The sequence below is a fragment of the Canis aureus genome, chromosome 15 (genome assembly GCF_053574225.1).
Source record: "Canis aureus isolate CA01 chromosome 15, VMU_Caureus_v.1.0, whole genome shotgun sequence".
Taxonomy (NCBI): domain Eukaryota; kingdom Metazoa; phylum Chordata; class Mammalia; order Carnivora; family Canidae; genus Canis; species Canis aureus.
This window is the reverse complement of record NC_135625.1, coordinates 7,840,468-7,855,790: the sequence shown is the minus strand read 5'-3', so window position 1 is coordinate 7,855,790 and position 15,323 is coordinate 7,840,468.

Sequence of the window (15,323 nt, the reverse complement as noted above, 5' to 3'; positions counted from 1 at the left end):
GGGGAGGGCGGATCAGACTCCTGTGGGAGCAGGAGTGTCGGGGGGCCCAGGGGGTAGCAGGCTGGCTTCTGGGACCCGGTGCCCTTCCTGCCGCATCGGGGCCCGGGTGTCAAGGGTCCCAGCCCCTGCACTCACCTTGAGCCCGCGCTGGCCTCCATTAGCTGCGCAGGGCACCTCCCTGCTCCCGGAGGCGGTGGAGCAGATGACCCCTTCCTCCCGCTCCTGCCCCACGACCCGGGTGGAGCTCTGTGGAGACAGTGCCCGGCAGCCAGGCAGGAGGCCTCAGCGCTCGGTCTGGCCCCCTCGGCTGGGCCGCACCCCCAGCTGCCTCCACCCAGACACCCCACAGTGCAGGCGGCACCCACCGCCCCTGGAGAGAGGAAAGGGATGCGGCTGCAGGGCCTCGGAGTGACTCTGGGGCGGGTAGAGGACCTCAGGAACCCTGTTTCCCCCCTGCCCACCGTGACATCAGGGTGACCCTGAAGGGATCCCCGGGGAACCTGCCGCCCTGCAGCATCCCCCAGCCTGCATGGGACCTGCCCACACATCCCTGGTTCCCTGAAACTGAGGAGGAAGGAATGGGGCTTGCAGGATGGTGGCACAGGAGGCCTGGCCTGGCCTGCACTGTGTTACCTGACGGCACCTCCTGATCACCGCCCTAATGCCTTGGTATCTATGTTGGAACCAATGCCTACAGCAATGGTCAAGCCGCACCCCTGGGGTTCCTGGGAGCCAGAGCCCCCAGAGGTGGGCCGGCAGCAAGAGAACATCCTCCAGTAGCAGATGTCTCCAGCCAAGTGAGCCTGAGCTGGGGCTGCACTGGATGCGGGTGCCTGGTTATGGGGGTTCCGAGTTCTGTTGGACTCTGTGACACGGAAGTGAGCTCACTGCCTGGGACCCCCTCCCTGACCCACTCCTGGAGGAAGCTGCAGGGGCAGCGATCATGCTGCCAATGCTTCCCCCTTCCCTGCAGGCAATGGCCTGTGTACACAGGGACACAACCGCACCCCTATCGACAGGCCCCAGGGAAGGACTCTGTGCCCCCAGGGCCCCAGCCTGGACACACGCCTGGGTTCAGACACGAATCTCCAGTCTTCCCCGGTTTGACCCCAGAGAAGCCGTTGTGCCTGTCGGGGATGGTCTGCGTCTTGCCTGTGGGACAGGGAATATCCTAGCAGGTGCTTCCCCCAGATGTCCCCAGGCCACTCTGGCCTCATATCTATGAACTTGGAGGTGGGTGTCACCTGCAGGACATACCCCCACCCACACGTTCTTCCTTGATGTGTACATGCGTCCAGGTCCACGAGGTCTTCTGTGCACACACGTGGGCACCGGTGCCCTCATTCTGGAGGCCCAGAAGATGACAGTCCCCCCGGGCAGGGATGGAAAACAGCTTCCCAGGATCCTAGGCTCCTGAATCCAAGGCAAACCCTGCAGAAGGTGTCGTCTGGACTCCTGTTGTGATTCTGAGTCTGGGGTTGTGGATTTGCTCCCGAATGGGACCCTCTGTGCCCTGTGACCCTGGGTCAGGTGTTCAAAACTGCAGCTATTTCAGAAAACCGTTCTTTTCCTCAACCTTCGATTCATGAGTTACACATCCAAGAAGACTGACACCACACACATTTTTCCAAATTAAATGATATCTATGTTGACACGCATGTTCACTATCTCATGTGCTATTTAGAAGAGTCCAGAAGGGGGTGGTTGTCCTGTCTTCTGGAATGCTTGCTTTCACAGAACTGAAGCTCCAGTGCAGCTCGTGTGTGCTGACTGTCACAGTGATGGGGAAGGCTATGGGCCATGGGGCAAGCGTTCAGGAGGACAAAGGATCAGGCTCTGGGCCAGGCCACGTGCAGACATATTCATGACCAGGTTAATGGAGGACATTGTGGTGTTTGTCCAAATGGGGGCTCCTGTGTTTCCTTTTTCTCTTCTCTTGGACATGGAGCTATTCACCAGGAAGCAGCAGCCTTGCAAGCAGGACTATCTGGGAGAGAGAGGAGTCAACATGCCTATGCCAATGTCATTTTTGCTGGATTTATTCACAGGCTAAGTCATTTGAAAACACAAGACAGTTACGTTTAAAAACTACCATGTACTGGGCCAAGACAGTCCTGCCTTAGTAGTTTCTGTGAAATCAGGTGCAGAGCGGTAGGAAAGTCATCTCATCTCCTATTATGTGAAAGTGAATTTGTGCATTGTGAGGAATGAGAAATTTCTAGGTGTAGGATGGAGAGATGATGGAGGAGAGATGGATGACAGGGAGGCTTTTCAGCGATAGATGGACACACAGTCGATGGAGAAATAGATACGGAGTAACATTGCTCTTGAGAGCTACTCCTCAGCCCTCGTTCCCTGCTTGGAAGGTCCTGGCCGGGGGTGAAGCAGGAGGACCCCTAACTCGCAGGGCAATATTATCAGAAACTTCCTGGCACTTACAGGGTCACAACCTGATCTACTCTTTTCTAAACCAATGTTTACCTCCCAGTAGGGCCTCCAGGCTTCCAATGAAAGCCATGGTTTCCCCAGGTGCAGGGGCTGCACAGGGGATGAGCAAGGGCTGCGGAGCACTGGAAGCACAGCACAGGAAGGATTTTTCACCTTTCCTCAGCAGGCAGTGTCCAGCTGTGGCAACACTAGAGTTGTAAGGTGGGAACCACGTCCCCAGACCTTCTGTCAATACTCATCGTGCCTCTGAAGCTCTAGCAAATGCACACGCTGCAGCCCAAAGTGTGGAGCTGCACACCTGCCAGCCTGAGCAGCTGCACAAAGTGGGGTCCTCCTGGAAGCCTAGGAACAACTTGGGCTGGCCAGCGTTGCCCTCTGCTGGTCTGAGCTCACGGTGCAAGGCTCCTTCCTGTGACCTCCCCTATGGAATGGGAATAGGTGGGTGGACTTGCTCAGGGGTGGGTATCACAGGTGGGAGAAGGTCATGCAGGAGATGCTGGCCACAGCATGCAGGGAGCTGAATGGATGATTCTGTGGGTGTTCATAGTGTGAGTGTGATAGTGTGTGTGTGTGTGTGTGTGTGTGTGTGTGTGTGTCTGAATGCAGATGTTAATCCAGCAGGGGTTTGGATACTGAAATTTGCACAGATTGACTTGCATATGTGGATTTTTCTGTGGCTTTTTCCATCATCATTCATGTGTCCTGCCCTATTGCCATTTCACTTAAGATTCTTGTCAGTTTAGATAAAATAATAAAAGACACTTCATTGGATGTAGTCATTCAAAATCTAACTCCACTTTGTGAATTTAAACACTTTAATTCCAAAAATACTTGTCAGTCTTCATTCATCTAGAATTCCTGGATACAGGGCTGTAGAGGATGGTTGGTTTTCCAAAGCGGCTCCAGCCATAATGACTGACACAGGATTTCAGGGCACAGAGGGAACTATTTAGGAGGAGATCCACAGCCCGGGCTGAGTCACAACTCGACTTAGACATGATTGTTGTCGGAGAGAGAAAATTTCAGGAAGAGTGACAGGTCACTCATCACTACAATTTTCAGGGCAGTTGGGGCTTTGGAGGACAGGGGTGTGGGATGGGCAAGGTCTGCTCTTCCTCCAGGTAGACCCTCTTTCCTGAAACAAACCCCCAACACATGCAGATATTCAAAGAATACACACATCCAAATAAAATAAAAAAAAAAAAACAAAGAATACACACATCCATACATAAAGGAATGATTATAAATGCTGTCTTAGAAAGTCAAATGGTTTTCCACATGTATTCATACCTCATTAGATCTGGTTCCAATGTATTTTAACTTTTTGAAGGAAATGACACATATTTATTTTATGTTATAAAAGAGAAGAGGATACTTTCTCTACATGTGTGTGGATTCCTCAGGATAGGAAAACCACCAGCTATGCCTGAGCATCCTCTATTAAATAAGCAAAGGTAGAGTCATCAGATCCTGCTACATCAGTTAAACAACATTTGAGCAAGAAGCGTATTCTATATGGGATTTGAAAATTCCCAAATAGGACTCGGTGCATTTGACAGAAATTAGGAGGACGGTGGGCGTTCCGGCTTCCCATAAATGCATCCGTATCTATTGTTGGATTTGAAATAAGGTATTGTCATCCTCTAACCCTGTTCCTATGCACATCATAAACTCAAAATTGATTCATCACAATACTTGTATTTTCATATTAACTTACTGAATATATTAGGCATTGTGTATGTACCAACTCCCCGAGGAACCTGAGATAATTGATTATTCTTATCGCAAGAATAAATATATTTAAAAATTCAGTGAGGTCAACTGTGCAAAACACTGGCAAAATTACAATTGCAAAGAAATAAGATAGTGAAGGGGCAAGATTGCCAAAAACTAGGGACCTCCGCTCAGCTGGATCCTTGATGGTAGGTAGATGCTATCCGATCGTTGTGAACAGCTAGGAATCCCACCTGATGTTTAATAAAAGAATTGCTGGAACTCTTCAGTAGAAAGCGACCACCCTCTGCAAGGTGGGAGATTCGAGACGTGAATCCAAAGTGATATATCAGGTGAATGGCAGGGCGGGCAGTTTACGCACCCCAGAATCGGGAAAGGGAAGGGCCACAGAGCCCACATTGCAATCTGCCTTAGCAATCTGATCCGGTGAGACACAACCTTGCCTGAAATGAGCTCAGGTGGTGAAATGGGCAGACACTACTCTGGACACAGTGTCTAAGAATTCTCAGAGCCCCAGAAAGAATGGGGGTGCCCATGGGGGTGGAGTTCCCAAGCCTTGGGGTGTGGACACTGGTCATGGCCAACAAGAGTGCGAGGGGCCTCTCAGCTCAGTTGGCCCTAAAACTGGAACCACTTTGCCTAATCGGCTGACCACTCTCCACATGGGAATCCTGCAAAGGACAGGGAAGTGGGGACCCTGCCCCTTCCCCTGGGATAGGCAGAGAGTGTAGGTGCACCCCCGGGGGACAGCTCTCAGTGCAGAGACCCTGGAAGGAACAGTAACAGGGCAACCCTCTCTCTTCTCCTGGCAGACTGGTCTGGGCGCCCACCACAGGCGTCTGCAGCATCTGGCACACCCCAGTGACTCCTGCTTGGCCCTGAGTGCTTACTGAAGAGCGGGACCCTGATCTTTCTGCTCTGAGGCTGGAGATCAGATTCCAGCCATTTCGTGTTGGTCTCCTAAAGAGGCACAGGGGGCTTTCAGGGAACAAAGCCACACAGGTAATCCAGAAAGAGCTCACAGTGAGCCCAGCCCCAAGGCAAGGGGACGTGTAAGCCGGACCAGGAACAGACCCTGAGCATCAGTGCAGCAGGCCCCTCCCCGGGAGATCAGCTCCCAAGATGCCATGAACACCGTGTGTATGGACATCAAAGGGCTGCGTATTCCAGGTGTGGGACAACACAGTATAGAGAATTTGACTGTTCATCTAATGATTCCTATATCTGCAGTTTAAAATTCCATGATGCTTTTTTGTCTTTTTCCCCTTTTCCACTGGTTTCATGTTTTCTCAACTCTTTGATTTTAAGACATTTGGTAACTTCAATTTTTTACACTCATATTTTATAGATACATTCTTTATGTTTGGCTTCTTGTCACTGGAATGAATTTTATTGTTCTCCATATATAAGTTTTGCTTCTTGACAATTTGAGATTTAGTGTCTCAGGCTCATGGTATATCCATAACCTATGCCAGCTTGTCCAGATAACTCTGTCTTCCTCCATATCTGGATGAGAGTGGATTTTCCACTGGGAAGATAGATTTGGTCTGGTTTGCTTTGGTTTGGTGTTTTGATGGCAGGGAAGCAAAGACACGTGAGGTGACTAGAGGGGAGAGCACAGGCCTGCCCAGGACTTCTTCTGCTAGCCTTTCTCCCTGGTCTCCCTGGGCACATGGACAAATCCCCTCCAAGGACATGAAGTGCCAGTTCTGCTGAAGAGCCCAGCCTGAAAGCCCTTTGCTCAAGCCTGCCTGCATCCTCACCCCTGTGCCCTATATACCTGCAGGACCAAGAATCCTTAGGCTACTTCACTAGCTCCACTCCTGATATCACCTGTGAGGATAGGCCTTCCTACCCTTGGACCTCTGGGATCCTCATATTTCTGTTGTGGCATGCATCCCTTGAGTGCCCAGGAAGCTGCATTTTCCTCAGAAGCCATGAGGTAGCAATAGGGCAGCTTTCATGGAATGAGACAGGGGCCTGAGGCTCCACGGATCAGACTCTGACCCGGGTCACATAATGATTGCATGAATGGGAGTTACTTAGGGCTTGAGGGTGGGAGAAGGATCCCACACCGTGGCTTCTCTACTGCCCTCTGACTTTAGGAGCCTAGTGTGCACATCGAGGAGCTCCTCTACCCTCCATATGCACAGAGAGAGGGAACACCCTTGAACAGGAGTTCTGGGGTGAGGAAAGAGCAGTCAGTTGTTTTTCCTAAAAAAGAAATCCTCACGACACAACTATGGATGTGCTTTGGTTTGGTTTCGTTTGGGTTGGTTTGGTTTTGCTGAGTTTCATTTGGTTTGGTATCACATGGTGTTGTATTGTTTTGTTTCCTTTAGCCCACTTCAGAGATATGCCTGAGAATGAGGGACAGAGAGAGAAAGAGAGACAGTCAGAGGGAAGTACCCAGTCCTGGGTCTCATGCTATTTGGACCATTACATGCCCACTAGTCAAACTTTGCCTTCTTAGGAAATCATCTGGAGGGAGATAAATCTCCATGGTCAGGCCTCTGAAAGGAGGCATCATGATCCAACATGGAAGTGGGTTTCAGGATATATAAAGAATGAAACTGTCAACTCATCCCATTACAGACCACATGTGACCGAGGCCCCATGTGGAGCACATGGTACCCACACTGGATGCTCAGGGATCCACGTTGCCGGGGTAGTACTTCATGCAGAGCACTGAGTGTGCAGGAAACCCTCAATGTCTACGTGTCCCCTGAACCTATCAAGCTGCTGTCTCCTCTCAAGTAATTATGGCTGGAGGAATTAATATAACTATGGAGAGGTTCAGAAATGCTGAGCAATAAAAACCCCACAAAACAAGATCAAAAGAATGACATGCACACTATTCATTTGTGCTAATATTTTATTAACAGAAAAACACTACACACAATTCTAAATTAACACTAAAGAATAAATGAACAGCCTGGGTTAAATATCGACAATCACAGTTTCGGCAAAGCTACCACCACTGAGTCAAGAAAAACTCATCTCAGGAGAAAACACAGTGTCCATTTGCAGGGCTCACAGCAGCTGTTCAAAGCTGAAAACCCAAACGCAGACTTGTGTACGCCAATGAGAGCTTAAAGTCTGAGTTTCTATTTCCATTGGAGTGACAAGTGCTCATTCGAAATTCCCTCCATTTCTTGGAGAATCTATTTGCAGAAGAGAAAGTTGACATCCCAGAGGGAAGAGTGGCCTTTGCCATAGTGCATGGATTTCCGTAAGGAAAATGCAAGGTGTGTTTTGGGGTTTGGTGTCTGTGCACGGCCCCAGGAGCATGAGAGGCAGCAGGCTGTGGACCCATGATTCCCATGCAAAGGAGCTGAGCAAGTGCTGATTCCCCATATGAGTCCAGGAGGGGCCACGTCCTCAGGTCCGCAATCACCCCCTCAGGGTGCTTGTGGTGGAGGATAATGTCCGAGGCCAGGAGCCAGCTCATTCGCTCTCACTGTCTTCTGAGGATGAGGACACCTGTAGGTCACTGTGGAGGACAATCCAGGGGCCACAGACACAGGCTCCGTCTGACATGTGGGGGGCAAGAGGGCCCTGAGCAGGGCCTGGCTTCTCGGGAGGAAGGAATGAGGGAGCTGCAAGGAACCCGGGAGCTCCAGCAGCTTCTGTCCAATCTGGTGAAGACCATTCTCAGGGGCTGAGTGGGGGACCACGCAGAGGGCAGCCGTGGGGGCTCGGTGCACAGCTGCAGTGTCTCCAGGTGAGGTGTGGCAGGTGTGGGCTGGGGGCCCTTGCTTGGACGGAGGGCAGGTGTCTTCCTGGGCTGCCAGGACCCGGCTGTGCATCCATGGGTACATCTGCTTCCTGGAGGACACAGACTCCCCGAAATCCCCACAGGGGCTTCCTCGATGATCCCGGAGGTGTGCTGGCTGGGGCTCCACCACGGTTTCTTTTAGGGGTTCTGGGACCTGTCTAGGGGCATCTGGGCACATTTCTTGCCTGGAGTCTGGAGGAGCATTTGGGAATTGTCAGCCAATGCGTTGCTGACAGCGGGACGGGTGTTCTCCTCAGGATACTTGGGTGGTGCCTGGGTGTGTCCCAGCCCATGGCCCTTGGAGCCAGCCTGGGGACCCTCGAGGGAGACTCTGCAGGGCCTCTTGGCTCTCTGCTGCACAACCAGGCTATCAGCCCTGACACAGGGTTGGCGAGCCGGCTGAGGGGTGTCAGCGATTGGCGCTTCCTGGGCACCAGGAGGTCCACCAGCTGGGCTGAGGCTAACTTGAGGGCTTCTGAGATGAGAGGTGGAATGGGACCGGAGTCTTATGTCAGGGGGCTGAGTACGTGGTTCCATCGGCAGGGCAGGCTCAGGGATAGAAGGCCTCCTGGTGGTGTAGACGGGCATCGGCATGTGTGGACGCTGTGGGCAAAGAGAACACACGGGACTCCATGAGTTTGGCCCCGGCACCAAGACAAAATGAACATTCAGGAAAGAAAGAAACCAACAAAAGGCCACGACCTTAGTAACCACCCCCTCCCCCGGAACAGGGAAAGAAAGAGTTGGGATCTGTTGACCTAGGAGTAGGGAATCTGGCTGCAGGGCTCGTCCAGAACAAAGGCCTGACAGGATGCTGTTGATACCCTTGAGACATGGGGGGGACACGCAAAGTCCTGCCTCACAGCGATGCTTCCTCCATTGGACCAGCGCTTCCATCCTCTCTGCTCATGAGGCGATAGGAGTCCTGCTGCTGGAGAGTCATGGTGGGAGCTCCTGAGTGGGGATGGGCAGTGTGGGATGATGTGTCACAAAGGACAGCGGCCTATTCTTCTCTGAGGTTGGTATGTGCTCCAGGAGTGCCCGCCAATGACCTTCACACGTCAAACAGCCACTGTTCACACACATAGAAGGTGGGAGGCAACATCATGGGCACCAAGGGAAAACTGGGTGCAAGTCCACCCTCCTCAACTGCCACTGGTCAGAAAGGAAGTGGAGCACCACCTCCCCCAGGAGGTCCATGGAGCCCAGCGAGTCTCCAAGGGCACAGCCCGGGAAGCAGTGCACACTCACCCTCACATAGTCACAAGATTCCGTGTCTTCCTTCCAGGTGTGCTTCTGCCCCTCCTGGGGTCTCCTGGGGAACCTGTGGAGCAGGCCCTTCCTCTGCTCGGCTTCTTGCCTGCACGAGAAATCACAGCAGGGAAAGGAGAAGGAACTCCCTTCCCTGGCTTCCAGCTGGACACCTGCTCTGGGCTTGGGCCAACCTGGTCCTTTCCCTCCTCAGCCACTCTACGCCCACCTCTGCCCCACCCTGACTACAGTGGCCCACCAGGTCATCCAGACAGTTTCTTACATGCAGAGTCTGAAAGGGTCTGCCTTGGCATGTGCCAAGCTCCATTACATTCACTGGTGCAGGGACACTTGTCCAGCCACAAACCCCACACCAAATCAGCAGGGACAGCTCCATCACCCAAATGTGGCCCCTCTTAGCCTGGGAGCTCCTCTGCCTGCCTCGCCCAGCCTGGCTCTGCCCGCAGCCGCCCTGCACACTGTGGATGCACACGGACTCGGGGTCTGTCGTATCAGCCCTGGCGTTCGGGTCACAAGCCCCATTCCTCACCTTCGTCTCCCTGCCTTCTCCCTCTCAGCCTGGTTCAACAGCCCAGCCTGGTGCCACTGGTCACGCTGACTCCATTCTCCTTCAGCCTCCTGGAGCCCAAGGCCACGGGAACGAGGGTCATGCCCCAGTGTTTTATGGGGCATCTGGTGCTTGATGCCTTGTGTCCAAAGGCCCCACAGTCCCTGCACTTTACCTGGGGGAGGAAGGGGCAGGGGTCAGTGCATCTTCTCAAATGCCAGTGAACGTGCCAAGCACACGAATTGGAGGCCATCCTCATGGAGTAGCACATGGGATGAGGACAGGGGACATCCTATCTGGCTAGTGAGGTGTCAGTACAGTGAAGACCTCTGGATGTTTGCTCCCCATCTCATGGAAGGGAGGGAAGGTGAAGAGGGATTGGAGGTGTCAGGTTGAAGAGAGGGGGAAACATCATTAAGATTCGGGACAAACACAAGGCTCGATCTGATCTTATGTTGCCCTGGGGCTGATGCTCAGAGCCTCTGAGTGTCCCAGTGTGTAGCCTGGGGGATTTCCTGCCCATGTCACGATGGACAACTGAGTCCGGGCCACGATCTTATGGGAGCCAAGACTGTCTCAAGACTCCTGGCAGAGCTCCTGCTTCAAAACCCATGCCAGCCTCCCCACTCACCCTGGATCCTCCTCCTCTGGTCTGGGTACTCTGAGGGCCAGTCCTGCTGTCTTTGGCTTCTTGCCTTTCTGGGGTCTCAAGGGAGTGTCCGGCCCAAGCTGGTCATGACTGGCCGCCATCAGTCCCACGTTCTGGAGGGACAAGTCAGTCTGCTTCGGGGATGGGTTTCGGGTAGCCTGAGGGAAAAGAAAAAAGAGAGTCCTATTCACCTGACCTAGGCGTCCTCCCTGTACCATCTTACCAAGAGGCCTTAGTGAGCTTCAGGACAGTCGTGCCAAACACATTTCCCCCTGTCACTTCTCTTTCCTCCTTCCTGCCTATGCTCTCCTGGCCAAGCCACATCCCCGCTCTGAGGAAGGCCGCCCTTAAGGAAGGACTCTTGTTGACACTATCATTAAGTCTCTCCAAATCCCCTGTGGGACCAAAACCAGGGACAGGACCTCTCCCGATTTAGGTCCAGTGGGATGCACCATGGAGCACGCAGGGGCAAAAGCGTCAGGAAAGTGGGCTTCCCTCTCTCATATCTGAATGCCCCTTGTGACAGCAAAGGAGGCCATAGTTAAGTCCAAATTCATTGGGAAAACACATTCTCTACTCGATGGGAAGCTGCCCATCTGAACACTTCCATTCCATGTGTTCGTGGCAGTGCCCCCAATTAACTGCCATCGAAGGTTTGGGAGGTGAATTTCTTTTCACCTTGGGAACCAGGTGATTCTTCTATTGAAAAAAAGGCCAATTATTTATGGGAGAGAGTGTGTGTGTGTGTATGAAGGAATGTGATCACCTGAGCTGCAGGAAGGACAGAGGGAGATGGAGACACTCCAGTTATCAGAAACCCAGTGAGGGCCTGGATCCATCTCCAGAGCCTGAGATCGTGACCCGACCCAAGTGAGTCCCTGAAACAATGGAGCTGCCCAGGCGCCCTGATCCTGTGTCTTCTCTAGGTCTGCTCGGCCCACTGAAATATTTAGGGGCCTTCTGTCCCTGCTCGTCCACCACCCCACACCAATGTGACACCTGAGGCCCCATTCCATTGGTATTAGAACCTCCGGGTGTCCTGGGCATTCACAGCCATGCCTTGGCTCAGTCTCTTTTCTCAGAACATGTTAGACCAGAAAGAGTCCTTAACCCGTGGAGGAAGGGCGAATCCCTCCATCATTTCTTCACTGTCCCATTGCTCGGTCAGGGAAGGTAGGACCAGTGGCCCGAAAACTCACCTAAAGTGCAATTGTGGTCCTCACACCCATCAGGAGAGGCTGAGAAAGGTCCTGGACAGACTCCACTGCAGTAGAATGGGTGTCCCGTGGGAGAGAGGGATGGTCAGGAATGGCCACTTCCCTTGCTTCCGGACTTTTATACTGCCCCAAGGTCACATGACATTTCAGCCACTTGAAAGACATCCACTCAATTCTCTTAGCTGCTGCAGGAATTGAGCCACTCAGCAGCTTCAACAGGCTAATGATTCCCTCATGAGAGCGATTTCTATGACTCTGTGTGTGTGCCTATGTGTGTGTGTCTCTGTGAATGGAGGTGTGAGTCCATGCGGATTTGGTGGAGATTGAAATTTCTGCAAGTGAAATTATATTGGTATATTTTAGCGTGGGAATTAACCTCAGGACTCATGTTTCCTGAACCATTGGTATTTTACCAACACTTCTGCTGAATTTAGACCTAATGGTATTAAAAATGGGGTCAGGGTTTGAGATTATTCAAGCTGTTATATCCATTTTGTCAACTAACTTTCAGTTAAAAACTGAAATATCATAAAGAGCAAGATCTTCCAATTGGCTATAATCGCTTGATTGGATTAAGGGATTTGGGTGTGGTCCCTTTCTCATAGAGACCTTTCAGTCCATTCCAGGTCCTAGTGGTGGCTCTCTCATCAGACAACACCTTCAGGTCTTTCTCAACCTCCCTAACTGCCCCTGCTCCTTTCGAAACAGAATTTGATCAGTTTCTATGTTCAATGGATATCTCTATGAATGTCCTTTTTCTTCCTCAGTAACCTCAAGCGAGCCAAGAAGTGTTAGACGTCAGTGCTCTAGGACAAGGAAGATCACTCTCCGAAAGGTGCGCAGGTATCACATAGGAACTCGTTCTCCTCACCAGCCAGAATGTTTGTAGCTGTAACCAATCATTTGGGAATATGGCATCCATTGCTTGGCTTCTACACTTCCATCTCTCTCGACTATGATCCCAATCTACAAAGATTGTGAAGGTTTTGATGAATACCAGTTTCTGCCTAGGTGTGGCCCGGGTCCATCACAAGAGAAATTCTCTGGCTGGTTTTATGCTTTTGGGAAACATTCCTTTGAAACTCCCTTTCCTACAAGAGTCTATATCCTCAATCCAGTGTTTATATGCCTCATTTTAACTGTTCCTCAGGGAATTCCACCGCAATATCCTTTATATTCTCTTGATTCAGTTGGAATATGTTGAAGGCTTGTACCTTTTTTCACATTGTGGGCTTGGCAGGTGTAGATGCAGGTAGGAGGGCCCTGGGTTAGCCTGTGGTTTGAAAGTGTCGTTATGGCTTCTTCCGCCCACAGAATTGGTAGTGTCTGCTGAAACATTTTTGAGTCGACACGACAATTCATTCCTACTTGTGACCATGATCCTTTGCATTGGAAAAGGAGGCATCTTTGTGCAGGATAGAATAGTGAAGAATAATGAAGTTTAGGAAATCGTATAAGTCTTAGGAAAGGTGGAAACCTAAGTCTATGTGTCTTCTTTACTGACCAGAGGCCAAGAGAAACAGGAACATTTTGCCAGGCCTTGGTCAGTGACTGGGCTTCACAAGCCCTGGGGCCCTGCTGAATTCTTGATGTTCACTTGTCGTCCCTGGACACTAAGAGAATAAAAGTGTCATCTCTGAAGCCACCATGTTTTCGGGTATTTATTCTGTACCCATGGAGTCCAATTAAAAAACATGTGTAGGATGCTCTATATGATATCTCCATTTTTAACTGAAAGTTTTAATTGACAAAATGAATATTACATCATGATTATCCTCAAACTTTGACCCCGTTTTTATTAACATTAGGTCTAAATTCAGCAGAAGTGTTGGTAAAATACCAATAGTCAGGAAACATGAGTCCTGAGGTTAATTTCCATGCTGAAATGTACCAATATTTTTTCACTTGCAGAAATTTCAATCTCCACCAAATCCGCATGGACTCACACCTCCATTCACAGAGACACACACACACAGGCACAAACACACAGTCATAAAAATAGTTCTCATGAGGGCATCATTAGCCTCCTTGCAGCTGCTGATTGGCTCAATCCATGCTGCAGCTAAGAGGATTAGGTGGATGTATTTCAAGTGGCTGAAATGTCACGTGACCTTGGGGCAGTATAAAAGTCCGGGAGCAATGGAATTGGCCATTCCTGACCATCCCTCTCTCCCACGGGACACCCAGTCTCCTGCAGTGGAGTCTGTCCAGAACCTTTCTCAGCCTCTCCTGATGGGTGTGAGGACCACAATTGCACGCCAGGTGAGTTTTTGGGCCACTGGTCCTACCTTCTCTGACCGAGCAATGGGACAGTGAGGAAATGATGGAGGGATTGGCCCTTCCTCCACGGGTTAAGGACTCTTTCTGGTCTAACATGTTCTGAGAAAAGAGACTGAGCCAAGGCATGGCTGTGAATGCCCAGGACACCCGGAGGTTCTAATACCAATGGAATGGGGCCTCAGGTGTCACATTAGTGTGGGGTGGTGGACGAGCAGGGACAGAAGGCCCCTAAATGTCTCAGTGGGCCCTGCTGGACTAGAGAAGACACAGGATCAGGGCACATGGGCAGCTCCCTTTTTTCAGGGACTGACTTGGATCAGGTCATGATCTCAGGGTCTGGAGATGGATCCAGGCCCTCACTGGTTATCCTGATAACTGAGTTTCTGCTTCTCCCTCTATCCTTCTTACAGCTCAGATGATCACTCTGATTACACATGCACACACTCTCTCGTAAATAACTTACATTTTTCAAAACAAGAATTTCCTAGTTCCCACAAGCTAAAAAATATATATATTTCTCAAATATGGTGGGGCTGTATTGGGGACATTGCCAAGAACACATGAAATGGAAGTGCTCATAGGTTCAGGTGGGCAGCTCCCCATGGAGTAGAGGAGAATGTGTTTCCCAAGTGACTCTGGACTTAATCATGGTTTGCCCCGGAGGGGCATTCAGATATTAGAGACGGAAGTCCACTTTCTCGAAGCCTGTTCACTTTGAGTCCTCCATGGTGGATCCCTCTGGACCTCAATTAGAAGAGGTGCTGTCCCTGATTTTACTTCCAAAGGGATTTTGGAGAAACTTTTTTTTTTTTTTATTGGTGTTCAATTTACTAACATACAGAATAACACCCAGTGCCCGTCACCCATTCACTCCCACCCCCCCGCCCTCCTCCCCTTCTACCACCCCTAGTTCGTTTCCCAGAGTTAGCAGTCTTTACGTTCTGTCTCCCTTTCTGATATTTCCCACACATTCCTTCTCCCTTCCCTTATTTTCCCTTTCACTATTATTTATATTCCCCAAATGAATGAGAACATATAATGTTTGTCCTTCTCCGACTGACTTACTTCACTCAGCATAATACCCTCCAGTTCCATCCACGTTGAAGCAAATGGTGGGTATTTGTCATTTCTAATAGCTGAGTAATATTCCATTGTATACATAAACCACATCTTCTTTATCCATTCATCTTTCGTTGGACACCGAGGGTCCTTCCACAGTTTGGCTATCGTGGCCATTGCTGCTAGAAACATCGGGGTGCAGGTGTCCCGGCGTTTCATTGCATTTGTATCTTTGGGGTAAATCCCCAACAGTGCAATTGCTGGGTCGTAGGGCAGGTCTATTTTTAACTGTTTGAGGAACCTCCACACAGTTTTCCAGAGTGGCTGCACCAGTTCACA